Source organism: Myotis yumanensis, unplaced genomic scaffold (genome assembly GCF_028538775.1).
Source record: "Myotis yumanensis isolate MYYU_CA2020_CCGP unplaced genomic scaffold, mMyoYum1.0.hap1 SCAF_3, whole genome shotgun sequence".
NCBI classification, from domain to species: Eukaryota; Metazoa; Chordata; class Mammalia; order Chiroptera; family Vespertilionidae; genus Myotis; species Myotis yumanensis.
Window position 1 is genome coordinate 192,257,224 of NW_027223754.1, and position 15,671 is coordinate 192,272,894.

Genomic DNA, 15,671 nt, shown 5'->3' on the forward strand with positions numbered 1-15,671 from the left:
CTTTGCAGGCCAGAAGGGAATGGCAAGAAATATTCAAAGTGCTGAATACCAAGAACCTACAACCAAGATTACTTTATCCAGCAAAGCTATCATTCAGAATTGAAGGTCAGATAAAGAGCTTCACAGATAAGGAAAAGCTAAAGGAGTTCATCACCGCCAAACCAGTATTATATGAAATGCTGAAAGGTATCCTTTAAGAAGAGGAAGAAGAAGAAAAAGGTAAAGATACAAATTATGAACAACAAACATGCATCTATCAACAAATGAATCTAAGAATCAAGTGAATAAATAACCTGATGTACAGAATGAACTGGTGATTATAATAGAATCAGGGACATAGAAAGGGAATAGACTGACTATTCTTGGGGGAAAAAGGGGTGTGGGAGATGCGGGAAGTGACTGGACAAAAATCATGCACCTATGGATGAACACAGTGGGTGGGGAGTGAGGGTGGAGGGTGGGGCGGGAGCTGGAAGGAGGGGAGTTATGGGGGGGAAAAAGAGGAACAAATGTAATAATCTGAACAATAAAGATTTAATTTAAAAAAAAAAAAAAAAAAAACCCCTTAACTAAATGCCACTTTAACTATGAACAATCACCCTTAAGCTACATAATCTTTACTCCCTGGAATGGAGATAAGAAAAGCCCTAACCTTTGGAATAGAAATTGACAGGATTAATATCAACTGGTATAAATACAGATGTAGCAAGACAATAAATTACAGAACTTGGTTTATTTGTTGCCGGAGCCACAGAAAACACGGCAGCATCATGGTCGAGGAGGTACAGAAGCATTCTGTGCATACACTTGTGTTCAGGTCATTGAAGAGGACCCATGACATATTTGTAGCTGATAATGGAAAACCTGTGCCTTTGGAGAAAGAGAGTCACAAACGAAAAATGGCAATCAAGTTACGGAATGAGTATGGTCCTGTGTTGCACATGCCTACTTTGAAAGAAAATTCTAAAGAGAACGGTCCTCAGAATGCATCAGATTCATATGGTCATAAACAATATCCTGCAAATCAAGGACAAGGAGTTGAATATTTGGTGACCGGTACACATCCCTATCCACCAGGACCTGGGGTTGCTTTAACAGCAGATACTAAGATCCAAAGAATACCAAGTGGATCAGCTGCACAGTCCTTAGCTGTAGCATTACCTTCTTTTCAGGCCAGGGTTAATGCAAATCGTGCTGCACCTGCTGGAGGCTCTGACTGCTCACAGCCTGCAGGGATGACTTTGGCTGTTATGGAGGGTGGCAATGCCAAGAACTCTGCACTCATGGCAAAGAAGGCCCCGACAATGCCAAAACCCCAGTGGCACCCGCCATGGAAACTCTACAGGGTCATCAGTGGGCATCTTGGCTGGGTTCGATGTATTGCTGTGGAACCTGGAAATCAGTGGTTTGTTACTGGATCTGCTGACAGAACTATAAAGATCTGGGACTTGGCTAGTGGCAAATTGAAACTGTCATTAACTGGGCACATTAATACAGTTCGTGCTGTCATAGTAAGCACGAGGAGCCCATACCTATTTTCCTGTGGAGAAGACAAACAGGTCAAATGCTGGGATCTTGAATATAATAAGGTTATAAGGCACTATCATGGACATCTGAGTGCAGTGTATGGTTTGGATCTGCACCCGACAATTGATGTGCTGGTAACCTGTAGTCGTGATTCAACTGCACGGATTTGGGATGTGAGAACTAAAGCCAGTGTACATACATTATCCGGACATACAAATGCAGTTGCTACAGTGAGGTGTCAAGCTGCAGAACCACAAATTATTACTGGAAGCCACGACACTACAATACGATTATGGGATTTGGTGGCTGGAAAAACCAGAGTCACATTAACAAATCACAAAAAGTCAGTGAGAGCTGTGGTGTTACATCCAAGACATTACACATTTGCATCTGGTTCTCCAGATAACATAAAACAGTGGAAATTCCCTGATGGAAGTTTCATTCAAAATCTTTCTGGTCATAATGCTATTATTAACACATTGACAGTAAATTCTGATGGAGTGCTCGTATCTGGAGCTGACAATGGAACCATGCATCTTTGGGATTGGAGAACTGGCTACAATTTCCAGAGAGTTCATGCAGCTGTGCAGCCTGGGTCTTTGGACAGTGAATCAGGATTATTTGCTTGTGCTTTTGATCAGTCTGAAAGTCGGTTACTAACAGCTGAAGCTGATAAAACCATTAAAGTGTACAGAGAGGATGATACAGCGACAGAAGAAACTCATCCAGTCAGCTGGAAACCAGAAATTATCAAGAGAAAGAGATTTTAATGTGACTTTGTCTTCATGGCGTTTTGTTTTTTGTTTTTTATTCGCTTGGTGGATATCCAGTCATTCTGTGCTCTGGCTAGGAGAAACTCACATGTTCGAATCATTGCTGCTTCATATTTTACAATAAAATGTACTGTCTTCCAAAAAAAAATAAAAAATAAAAAAATATATAAAATACAGAACTTGGCTGGAGATCCTGGCTAGAGATCCTGGCTAGGCTGCTGATCAACTGAACGCTGTCTCCGTGTCTTCGCCGACTCCGTCCATACCTTTGGGGACCCCTGGACCTGCTGGGGTTGGACCCCAACAAATTCAAAGAACAAGAATACACGTGTCTCAGATATGCCTCAAGTTTATATAAAGATGCCCTATACACACATTTGCTACTAAAAATTGAAATAGAGAGCGGCGCACCCGCGCACCCGAGTGCTCAGTTTCCCACGGCGCCCTTGGCTCGGGCTTCTGGGCGGAGCGTGCAGTAACGCGAAGCCTCCGTTTCGGAGCACGGGGCTGCGCAATGGCGGAGCAACTTTCCCCGGGAAAGGCGACGGATCAGGTGTGCACCTTCCTGTTCAAAAAGCCTGGGCGAAAGGGGCCTGAAGGCCGCAGGAAGCGCCCGATCTGCGACCCAGAGCCCTGAGACAGCAGCAGCAACAGCGACAACGCAGGCTGCACTGTGGTCCGCCGGGAAAAGAAGCGGGCGACCCACAATCCGATGATACGGAAGACCCGTGGCAGTGGTAAACAGAAGGTGGTTTACTGTGAATTGAGTAGTGAGGAGGAGGAGGGGGATGGGAAGGGGAAGGAGGCTGTACTGGCTTCCAGTAATAATTTGTGGTTCTACAAGTCCACCCGCTCGGCGAAACCCGTGGGGCCAGAGGATATGGGGGCGACTGCTGTCTACGAGCTAGACACAGAAACGGAGCGTGACCCACAAAGCCATCTTTGAGCGCAGCCTGAAGATCCAGGAGGTGCTGAGAGGCAAGGAAGATGACAAGATCTATCGGGGAATCAATAACTATCAGAAATACATGAAACCCAAGGATACATCTATGGGCAATGCTTCCTCCGGAATGGTGCCGAAGGGCCCCATCCGAGCTCCCGAGCATCTACGTGCCACCGTGCGCTGGGATTACCAGCCCCACATTTGTAAGGACTCTAAGGAGACTGGCTTTTGCGGCTTCGGAGACAGCTGCAAATTATTGCCTCCATGACCGATCAGATTACAAGCATGGGTGGCAGATGGAACGTGAGCTTGATGAGGGTCGCTATGGTGTCTATGAAGATGAAAATTATGAAGTGGGAAGCGATTGCGAGGAAATACCATTCAAGTGTTTCATCTGTCGCCAGTCCTTCCAAAACCCAGTCGTCACCAAGTGCAGGCATTATTTCTGCGAGAGCTGTGCACTGCAGCATTTCCGCACGGCCCGGCGCTGCTACGTCTGTGACCAGCAGACCAATGGTGTCTTCAATCCAGCGAAAGAATTGATTGCTAAACTGGATAAGCATCAGGATGCAGAAGAGGATGGGAACTTGACTGAGGAAAAGGCAGGTGATGAAGTAGGTTCCTGGATAGATGGCTTGTGAAAGCATCAAGATGTCTTGCAGAAATCATTAAGCAGAAAGGACCACCTGGCGTTAAGAAGACCCTGGACAGGATGCCACCACGAACTAAAATGAGATTAAAGCTTCTTGTGCTGAAGCTTGCACAAGAACTGACCAATGAACAACGCAGCCCACAACCCTGAACCTTTTACTCGTGCTTACTCATGATATTTTGCCTTTAAAACTCCCCATTTTTAAGCCATCAGTGATCTGGGTTTTTAAGTGATAGCTTCCACTTCTTCTTGTGTGGTGCCCTGCAATAAAGCTACCCAAATTCCTCCACTACAAAAAATAAAAAAATAAAAAAAAAATTGAAATACATCAAAAAAAGTGTTACAACTTAAATGAGTACAAGAACACGGTGTATGCCTAAAATGACTTCATGTCATAATTCTCAGCAACACCAGACGAAGGACCTGGATGTAATAAGCAGTGACTACAGCCACATTGAAATACAGGTTCATTCTGGGGAAAAAAAAAAAAAAAAAAAGGATTGTGTTATCAGTAATGAAATGATCAAATGCTCCCTCAAATCTAAATAGCATTTGGCCCTCGCTGGTTTGGCTCTGTGGACAGAGCATGGGCCTGCGGATTGAAAGGTCCCAGGTTCGATTCCAGTCAAGGACACATGCCTGGGTTGCAGGCTCGATCCCCAGTAGGGGGCGTGTAGGAGGCAGCTGATCAATGATTCTCTCTCATCATTGATGTTTCTATCTCTCTTTCCCTCTCCTTTCCTTGCTGGGGTCCAATCCCAGCAGGTCCAGGGGTCCCCAAAGGTGTGGACGGAGTCGGCGAAGAAGGAATGACACGAAGACAGCCTTCAGTTGATCAGCAGCCTAGTCAGGACCTATAGCCAGGATCTCCAGCCAAAGTTCTGGTCGGAGTTCTGGTTAGGAACTGATGAGGATCTGATGTTTATTGTCTTGTTACATCCGTATTTATACCAGCCGATTTTAATCCTGTCAATTTCTATTACAAAGGTTAGGGCGTTTCTTATCTCCATTCCAGGGAGTAAAGATTATGTAGCTTAACTACCCGCCTGGCACTTAATTAAGGGGTTGTATCCCCTCCCTAACCTCAGGGAAAGATCCCCACCTGGGGAAACAACCTTTCTCGGAGAGGTGACCTTGGTCAAAACACATGGCGCTTAAAGGGAGCAAACATATTAAGAACAATATGCCATATATGCCAGGTCCATTGAAACATATGCTGTGCAGATGTTTCTTTCCTGTAGCGACTGTGTCAAGCAGCAAGGATGGACCAGCTTCCGGCAGTAACAGCTGCTGGTTGTCAACCAGGGGTTTGTCCATTACCACCCAGTATTATTGGCATGAGCATCTGGTTTCTGACAGCATATAGACAAGTAAACATACACCAAGAGAGTGAACTTTAATGTAAACTATAGACTTTAGTTGACAATAATGCCTCCATGTAGATTCATCACCTAAAGCACTGGCACTCTGGTGTGGGCTGCTGATAGTGGAAGAGGCTATGAGCGTGTGGGGTCAGAAGGTACATGGGAATTCTGCATTTTCTGCTCAATTTTGCTGTGAGCCTAAAATGGCTCTAAAAAGACAATATTTACATTATGAGCATCCCCACCCTCCCTCCCTTGGGAGAACTGGAGGCCCAGATCACATAAACTCACCCTTTTCTTCTTGCGGTTTTGAATAGCCTCATTCCTCCTCCTCAGCCATGTTGGAAACAGTCCTTTGAGGTCTCTTTTAAGACTTGCCATTGTCCTCACTCCACGTCTCCTCCTGTAGACCAGGCCATAACTCACCCCCACTACATACTCGGGCATTTCTTCTTCTCTGTCCTGCTGTTGGGGTGAATGGTTTTGTGGAAGGGAAGAGAATTGGATACTATGGTTGAGACTCAACTTACTAAGGTTTTTTGCTAGTGCTTCTGAGACAGCTTGAGTGTCAGCTGAAAGAAAAGAAATTTAAGATCCGTTACCCCCAAGTCACTAGTCTGGTCTCAGGGTCAAACTAGGCCTGCCCTTAAACAGGTGATCATGGACAGTGGGAGGTTTCCCAGGTGGAGGATTCCTTCTACCCACTGCGTTACCTACTGTGCTAGTCCAGAACACTGCACAGTGGAGGGCATACATTGAGAACGTGCTTTAAAATCCACTATTATGGGAAACATTGCCTTCAAACCTTTCTCTTTCCTGTTTTTGTTAGTTCTGAATGTTATATTTTTTCATGACGTCAAAAGTAGCTAAGTACATAATTCCAAGTGGAAGATTATGGGACAGAAAGTAGGTACTGGCAGTTATTCCATTGTCATTTGTGTAAATGTTTAATATAAATGAGGAAACTGGGCATGTTATTTATTTTTAATTAAGATCTGGTCTGTTAGTTGCAATAGCATGGATGGACCCAGAGGTGTGGGGGTTCAGAACCAGCCACACAAGATATGCCTCAGTGGTATATAGATTACTTTGAGCTAAAGGCAATGTTAGCTTCAGCCTCAAGTGAAACTTCTGCCCTTCTCTGTAATGACTGGAAGAACTTGAATCAGAGGCCTTGTCCATAATAAGAAAGTATCAGAGATAACCTCTTTTGGCCTATCTATAGGGCAGGAAAAACTCCTATTTACTAAAGGTCTGCTTTTCTTATCCACAATGACCCTTTGAAGCCCCCAAGATGTGTTATCTCACCCCCAGTTCAGAATGCTTCTATATACTAGTATCTTGATCCCCTTTCTGTCTCTGAACCTCTCCTGCATGTGAGTCTCTGACTCTCTTATGTATACAGTGTTCCCATGCATACGTATGTATTAAATTTGTTTATTTTCTATTGCTAATCTCTCTCATGTCTACTTGATTTACTAGACCAGCCAGAAGAACCTTCTCTTACAGAGAAAAGTTTGTCTCTCCTCCCCAAGGGTATTATGCTAAGTGAAATAAATCAGACAGAGAAAAAGACAAATACCATATGAGTTCACTTATTTTTTATTTTTATGTTTTTTAATCCTCCCCTGTGAATATTTTTTTCATTGATTTTTTAGAGGGGGGCATGCAGAAGGCAACCAATGGATGTGTCTCTCTCACATCAGTGTTTCTCTCTGTCTCTCCCTCTCCCTCTCCCTTCCACTCCTTTCATTGATTTTTTTGCACAGTGGAGGGCATACATTGAGAACATTTAGAGCCTGCAATGTAGGTACATGCCCTTGACTGGAATCGAACTTGGGACCCTTCAGTCCTCAGGCTGACTGGGCCATATAAGTTCACTTATATGTGGAATCTAAAGGACAAAATAAATGAACAAACAAAACCAAAACAAACTCATAGATACAAAGAACTAACAGGATTGTCAGATAGGAGGAGAGTTGGGGAAAAAGGTGAAGAGATTAAGAAATACAAATTGGTAGTTACAAAATAGTCACTGGGATATAAAGTACAACATAGGAAATAGTCACTAATCCTATTTATTAAATGCCCAGCTAACAAATGGCAGAATGACCAGTTGCTATGATGTGCACTGACCACCAAGGGACAGTTCTTGCATTGAGCGTCTGTCCCCTGGTGGTCAGTGCACTCCCACAGTGGGAGTACTGCTCTGCTGACCAGGATGAGTGGCGCTCCCACAGCGGGCCACTCCCTGCAGGCCAAGCCCCCACACCAGTGCACGAATCTGCGCACTGGGCCTCTAGTGTTATAACTGGGTGGGACCAAGTGGGTACTAGATTTTCTGGAGATCACTTTGTAAATTATATAAATGTCTAACCACTATGCATACACCTAAAACTAATTATATATATATATATATATATATATATATATATATATATATATATATGGCTAGTATGCAAAGTGTCCCCTCAGGAGTTCAACCAGGAGACCAGGATTTCGATTGCTTGCTATGATGTGTGCTGAACACCAGGGGGTGGCACAGAACATGGCGGGTGACCAGTGGCAGTGGGGTGCTGAGGGAGCAAGGGAAGGAGGAGGCAGGGAGGCGGGGAGGCAGGGAACCTGATCGGCCTTGATCGCCAACCAGGCCTAGGGACCCTACCCGTGCACCAGGTAGTATAAAATAATATTGAATGTCAATTGTAGTTTAAAAAAACCACTCTCTGGGAGCAACTTTGAGTCTCTATTCTGTGCATTAGATCTTCAGAATTTATTTATCTGCTAGTTGCACATGATTTGCTCTTAGTGCCTTAATGCTTATTGATTTCAGAGAGGAAGGGAAAGACAGAAACATCGATGTGAGAAACACATCCATTGGTTGCCTCTGGTCAGAGAGGAACTTGCAACTGCAGTACATATTCTATTCAGAATCGAACCCGGGATCTTTGTCCGCAGGCTGATGCTCTATCCACTAGGCCAGTGATGGCGAACCTATGACACGCGTGTCAGAGGTGACACGCGAACTCATTTTTTTGGTTGATTTTTCTTTGTTAAATGGCATTTAAATATAAAAAATAAAATCAAAAGTATAAATCTTTGTTTTACTATGGCTGCAAAGATAAAAAAATTTCTATATGTGACACGGCACCAGAGTTAAGTTGGGGTTTTTCAAAATGCTGACACGCTGAGACATGCCGAGCTCAAAAGGTTCGCCATCACTGCACTAGGGCATGAAATTAAAATTTTTTAACCAAAAGCAGTTTATGGCAGGTAGTCACATCCTAGGCTAGAATCTGCCCTGACAAAAGTCAATCTTTACCTTAACTAAGCCTTTCTGTTGTCTTTTGCATCTACAATAGCCTTCCTTTGGAATGTCAGGTCAACTCCTTTTTCCAAACCCCTTAGGGCCATGCCCCAGGGCCCAGACCACTAATCCTCTCATTGTTACTGTTATCACGCTAATTGTTGACTGTTAACCATCCAGTACCCACCCACGCCTGTCATTTTAGTTTTCATCCAATCCTAGAGGTTTCCCCTCTTTGCTTTCTCCCATCTTCCTAATCTATCACCAATGCAATATATAAAATAAGGTTTATAACGGCCATTCTCTTTGAGATTTTGCTTTCCTGTCTAGTTGACAACAGTTTGGCTCAAATAAACCCAACAATTCTTTACAGGTTTTGAACCTTTCTTACAAAGGGAGATCCAGATTATTTGTATTAATCCAGCCCTTGAAGGAGGAATATATTGAAGCAAAAACTCCTCAAACCAGAAGAGAAAGGACCGTAGCTGCCCCCAGTGACAAAACAGGAAGGCAAAAAGGGAAATCTCTAAGTGTGAAAACTGTCAACTGCGCACAGAAGGTGGCGCCCCAAGACTCATTTCGGGGACCCGGGAGTCAGAATCCACTTGGGATAGACTGGACTAGGAGCCTGCACTGGTTTCCTATCAGCGTTTTCCCATAAAAAACAACAACAGATAAGATCATGTTTTGTTAAGTCTTAGATAGCAAATTTTTAAAAGTATTCTCCTTTAAGCAGTCAGAAGACAATAGAAAAGATGTTGCTCATGACCTTTACTCTTGGGATTAACCTCTGACCTCTTCAGATTTAGGATCTCTAAATTTTTCTGCTATTTCAAAAATATCGGCAGGAAGAAAAAATAGTGGCAGGATTTACAAGTTTAAGGGAGAGGAAAAAGAAAACAAAACTAAAATAATCTTGGAAGCAAATGGACGTATTCATTCTTTCTGAATACTTGTGACTTTTCACGTATGAGTATAAAATATACATGCCCAAGTGGCAACAAAAGCACTTCTTTACATTGATGGTTTGTTCTCTTGGGGATCATATGCACCCCCAGCCTATTCCAGCTTCTAAATGCTGTCCTCATTCCTGGCTCCAGGCTCCCCTCACTTTACCTTTTCTGTCTCTCCTTCTGTTGTCACACAGTCTTTTCCGTCTGCCTCTCCAACTCCCTCTATAAGGAGCTTTGTGGTTACCTGGTTAATCCAGGATAATCCTCTGATCTCAAATCTGTTGATGTAAAGACTTTCAAACCTGTAGACCATTTTTATAAAAATTTATTTGAGCCAAACAGAGGATATGCCTGGAAGTGTTAACGTAAAAAAAAAAAAAACATTGAAACCTGTAGAGAATTTTTGTGAGTTTATTTGAGCCAAACTGTCGACATATGCCGGGAAGCAGAATCTCAACGAATTGAGATAGTGCTCCGAAGAATGGGGGGGTTACCATTGTATTTATACATTGCAATCAAAGGAGGGACATAGGTGAGTTACATGAAATTCAGTGGTAATAGATTAAGAAGGAGGGATAAAGCAAAGCGGGGAAACCCCTGGGATAGGACAAAAAGTAAAATGATGGACACATTACTTAGGTGGGTGCAGGAACAATTAACATGATAAATGAAAGAATCTTCGGCCTCTGTCCTGGGCCCAGCACACCTGGCCGTGCCCCAGGGGCTCCATAAAAAGGGAAGTCACAAGTTACCCAGACATCCCAAGGATGTGTTATCTTAGATGCAGAAAGGCAGATAGGCTCAGTTACGGTAAAGGTTGACCTTATCAGTGAAGATATCGGCTTAGGACGTAGCTGCCCACCATAACTGCTTTTAGTTAAGGTTTAATTTCAGACCATCCTTTGTGGTTTCTTTAGGTCTGCAAAACTGCCAAGCAGGCCTCTCCTGAGCTTGTCAGGTCAGCATATGGCCCCTTTCGTCCACAGAAGTAAGATTTCAATGGACTGAGAAAAATGTTCCTGAGAATAGTAGTTTGCAGAATCTTTTATGCATTTGAAATTAAGGAAGCAACATAAGGAAGATTACATGGAGGCAGGAAAAAGCAAAGTGGGGATTGGATTACAGGATACTTAAGATTAGGTGCTCTCTTAAGGGTTAATACACCCTTTGAGGTGTATTATTTCTGGTACTTCACAGGTATCTTTTTTAAATTTATTATTATTTTTTAATGTTTTTATTGAGTCTAGAGACAGGAAGGGAGGGGAGATAGAAACATCAATGATCAGAGAGAATTATTGATCATCTACCTCCTGCATGCCCCCCACTGGGGATCGAGCCCGAAACCCAGGCATGTGCCCTGACTAGGAATCAAACTGGGACCTCCTGGTTCCTAGGTCAATACTCAACCACTGAGCAACACTGGCTGGGAAAAAATGCTTTAATAAATTAATTTTAAATAGTAAAAAAAGAAAGAAGTTTATTTGAGCCAAACTGACAACATATGCTTGGGAGCAAGATTTCAAATGCTCCAGAGAATAACAGTTTCCCAGCTTCTTTTACGTATTAAACGGAGGGAACATAATTAAGGAGGGAACGTAAGAAAGATTGCTTGTAGGTGGGGAAAAAGCAAGGTGAGGACTGGATTACAGGATAGTTTACAAGACTTTGTTCTCTCTTGAGGGTTAATACCCGCTTCGAGGGAGATTAGTTTTGGTGTTTCTAAGGTGTGTTAACCTAGACTCGGAAGAGTAATGGACAGGGCTAGCTTAAACCCTTTCACTAAAAAAGTTACATGCGGGGGTGCGTGGCTCTCCACCATGGCCTGCCCAGTTAGGAATGTACGATCAGCCTGTGACATTACTTTCCATAGAACTATGGTGGGCAGTTAGACAGACATGGGCAGAACAAGGACTATGGGCCAGTCACAGAAGGTCTCCAGGACAGAATGCCCCGAACACCTAGCAATGGAAAAAACTGGCAGAGCAAGTATTGGAGATAAGTATTGTTCATCAGGACCTCGCCCCTAAGGCCCTCCTCTCCACCCTCTCTTCCCATCACACAGGTGGGAGTCTCCTGACCTTTTCTCCCCTGGCACGTGGTGAAACCATGTGATAGACCCTTCCCCCACCCCTAAAGACAAGGGGGCTGGAGGAAAGCCCCATCTCACTCCCACACAAGAACAGAAGATGCCTGGACAGACCCCGATATGTCCGTTTGAAGGAGAAAGCCGTTACCCTCTTCCCTCTGAGGGGTTAAAAGGAGCCCTTAGCCCTCTCTCCAGGGCAGCTCTTGGAGCCGCCCGCTGGACATTAATCTCCCAGTGTACTTTCTATTTACTTGCCTAATAAGTCTCTAGCGACGTTGAGTCGTGGCCCTGAATTTTTTTCTTAGCCAGAACCCCAGTACTGAGATTGCTGACCCCAGGTCTGGTCTGACACCAGCGCCTATAACAGAACCCCTGTTTTGTTTTCTGTCCACAGGCTAACCAGCCATGGGCAAACTACGGCCTGCTGGCCGGATCCGGCCCCTTTGAAATGAATAAAACAAACAAACAAAAAAAGACCGTACCCTTTTATGTAATGATGTTTACTTCGAATTTATATTAGTTCACACAAACACTCCATCCATGCTTTTGTTCCGGCCCTCCGGTCCAGTTTAAGAACCCATTGTGGCCCTCGAGTCAAAAAGTTTGCCCACCCCTGGATAAACTGTAGATTCTCCAAAAGCGAAGGCAGGGCAGTAAGTGAGGGAAACAGGCTCCCGGCTTTCCTCTCATCTCTGCACTGGATCCCCAGAGCCACTTGGTGCCCCAGCAGCATTGCTGCGGGTTCCGTGGCACCCCATAACTAGAGGAAGAAACCAGTCTTTCCTGAAATCTCATCCTACACCACACTGCGCATGCTGACAGTATTTGCTGTTCTGATAAACCTCACTGACTAGTTAACCAGTTAATCTATGACTCCAGCTAGCTCTACTCACACCGAAAACTGAGAAATCTGTCCCTCACACTGCCCTCTGCCCATGAACCCTGACCTGCACGCTGCTCTCCAGCGGGCTGTCATATTGCAGAGTCATTCCATGTTTTCCACTAGGACATTAAGTCATTCCAATAGAGGCAAGATTCCACCCCTGGGAATATTGAGTCTTCATTGTGGAATTTCAAGAACTAGGGTGGATCCCCACAAAGGAAGGCAACTTTAGGCGGGGGGGGGGGGGGGGGGGGGGGCGGGGACGGGGGGGGAGGGGCGGGGACGGGGGGGGGGCAGGGGGTGGAGAGGGAGGGAGTCAGTGCTGCCCACCCACCTTGCCTGTCGGGCTTCGCGGGCGGCAATGAGGACAGAAGGTCCTGGAAGCCTGGGGAGCCTCCTGCTGGGACAGCTCCAGGCGCCAGCGGGCAGCCAGCGCGAAGGGCATCCAAGGGCAGGGGGGCCCGCAGGGGCGGAGGGTCCCAGGCCCCCTGGGGCCGCCCCGCCAGACGCGGTCAGAGAGCAGTGGAGGGTACGCCTCATGTGACTCATTAACCCGGGGTCTGGACAATGTTCCAAAACAAGGGCCTCCTGTCTCCCTTCCCAGGCTTTCCCTCTCTTTGGAATACTTTTCACTAACAGACCCTATATTTTGGATCTATGGTTTGTTGTCTTCTGTTCCCACCAGAATGCATGCTCGTTGAGATCAAAACTTGGATTTTTGCCTGCGACTCTCTCCCCAGACCTGAAGCCAGCCAGGTACCTGGGGTGAAAAGATTTCTAATCTAAAAAAGACACCTGGAGAGCATTCAATAAATACTTGTTAAATGAAGAAAGAAAGAAAGAAAAGACACCTGGAGAGAAAAGGTGGGGTCAGCAGATAAGAAAGTGCAGCCAAGATTCCTGAGGTCCTAGATTACAACTGGCAGGTTAGAATATTAAAGGTACATTCTCTGGTTTAAAGCCTCAGGCAGATGAAGCCGTTTCACTGTTTAACATTCCTGGAGGGGAAATTTGCTAGAAAGTCCTCAGAGGTTAGTGAAAAGTTACGACGTTTAGCTTCAAAACTTCCTTGTCTTCTGTTATTTTTTCCAGCCCTGACATTTTTTTTTTTTTTTTTAATGGGAAAACGCTGATAGGAAACCAGTGCAGACTCCTAGTCCAGTCTATCCCAAATGGATTCTGACTCCCGGGTCCCCGAGATGAGTCTTGGGGCTCCACCTTCTGTGCGCAGTTGACAGTTTTCACACTTAGAGATTTCCCTTTTTGCCTTCCTGTTTTGTCACTGGGGGCAGCTACGGTCCTTTCTCTTCTGGTTTGAGGAGTTTTTGCTTCAATATATTCCTCCTTCAAGGGCTGGATTAATACAAATAATCTGGATCTCCCTTTGTAAGAAAGGTTCAAAACCTGTAAAGAATTGTTGGGTTTATTTGAGCCAAACTGTTGTCGACTAGACAGGGAAGCAAAATCTCAAAGAGACTGGCCGTTATAAACCTTATTTTATATATTGCATTGGTGATAGATTAGGAAGATGGGAGAAAGCAAAGAGGGGAAACCTCTAGGATTGGATGAAAACTAAAATGACAGACGTGGGTGGGTACTGGATGGTTAACAGTCAACAATCAGCGTGATAACAATAACAATGAGAGGATTAGTGGTCTGGGCCCTGGGGCATGGCCCTAAGGGGTTTGGAAAAAGGAGTTGACCTGACATTCCAAAGGAAGGCTATTGTAGATGCAAAAGACAACAGAAAGGTTTAGTTAAGGTAAAGATTGACTTTTGTCAGGGCAGATTCTAGCCTAGGATGTGACTACCTGCCATAAACTGCTTTTGGTTAAAAAATTTTAATTTCATGCCCTAGTGCAGTGATGGCGAACCTTTTGAGCTTGGCATGTCTCGGCGTGTCAGCATTTTGAAAAACCCCCAACTTAACTCTGGTGCCGTGTCACATATAGAATTTTTTTATCTTTGCAGCCATAGTAAAACAAAGATTTATACTTTTGATTTTATTTTATATATTTAAATGCCATTTAACAAAGAAAAATCAACCAAAAAAATGAGTTCGCGTGTCACCTCTGACACGCGTGTCATAGGTTCGCCATCACTGGCCTAGTGGATAGAGCATCAGCCTGTGGACAAAGGTCCCAGGTTCGATTCCAAATAGAACATGTACTGCAGTTGCAAGTTCCTCTCTGACCAGAGGCAACCAATGGATGTGTTTCTCATATCGATGTTTCTGTCTTTCCCTTCCTCTCTGAAATCAATAAGCATGAAGGCACTAAGAGCAAATCATGTGCAACTAGTAGATAAATAAACTCTGAAGATCTAATGCACAGAATAGAGACTCAAAGTTGCTCCCAGAGTGTTTTTTTTTTCAACTACAGGCGACATTCAATATTATTTTATACTACCTGGTGCACGGGTAGGGTCCCTAGGCCTGGCTGGCGATCAAGGCCAATCAGGTTCCCCGCCTCCCTGCCTCCTCCTTCCCTTGCTCCCTCAGCACCCCACTGCCACTGGTCACCCGCCATGTTCTGTGCCACCCCCTGGTGTTCAGCACACATCATAGAAAGCAATCGAAATCCTGGTCTCCTGGTTGAACTCCTGAGGGGACACTTTGCATACTAGCCAAGTGTCCTGTATAATAAAAGAGATATAAATACAGATATATATATATTATATTATATATTATAGAGGCCTGGTGCACAAAAATTTGTGCATTGGCGGCGGGGAGGGGGGTGTCCCTCAGCCCCACTTGTACCCTCTCACAGTCTGGGACCCCTTGGGAGATAATGACCTGCTGGCTTAGGCCCGCTCCTGGGTGGCAGAGGGCAGGCTCAATCCCTAGGTGCAGCCCCTGGTCGGGCTCAGAGCAGGGCCGATTGGGGAGTTGGGGCGCCACCCCCTGTCATGTACAGAGCAGGGCGGATTGGGAGGTTGCGATGCCACCCCCAGTCACGCTCAGGGTAGGGCCGATTGGGGGGTTGGAGCACCGCCCCCTGTCACATTCAAGGCAGGGTCGATGGGGAGGTTGTGACACCACCCCCTGTCACGCACAGAGCAGGGCCGATCAGGGGGTTGGGGCACCGCCCGCTGTCACCCACAGAGCAGGGCCGATCAAGGGGTTGGGGCACTCCCCCCTGTCACACTCAGGGCAGGGCCGATGGGGAGGTTGTGGTTCCACCC

General features: G+C 45.2%; 2 pseudogenes; both read left to right on the plus strand.

The window, feature by feature from the left end:
* The first annotated feature begins 769 nt into the window (after positions 1 to 769).
* LOC139005691 (pleiotropic regulator 1 pseudogene) lies at positions 770 to 2,323 on the plus strand (annotated as a pseudogene).
* Positions 2,324 to 2,814: 491 nt separating this feature from the next.
* LOC139005692 (E3 ubiquitin-protein ligase RNF113A-like) lies at positions 2,815 to 3,977 on the plus strand (annotated as a pseudogene).
* The last annotated feature ends 11,694 nt before the right edge of the window (positions 3,978 to 15,671 follow it).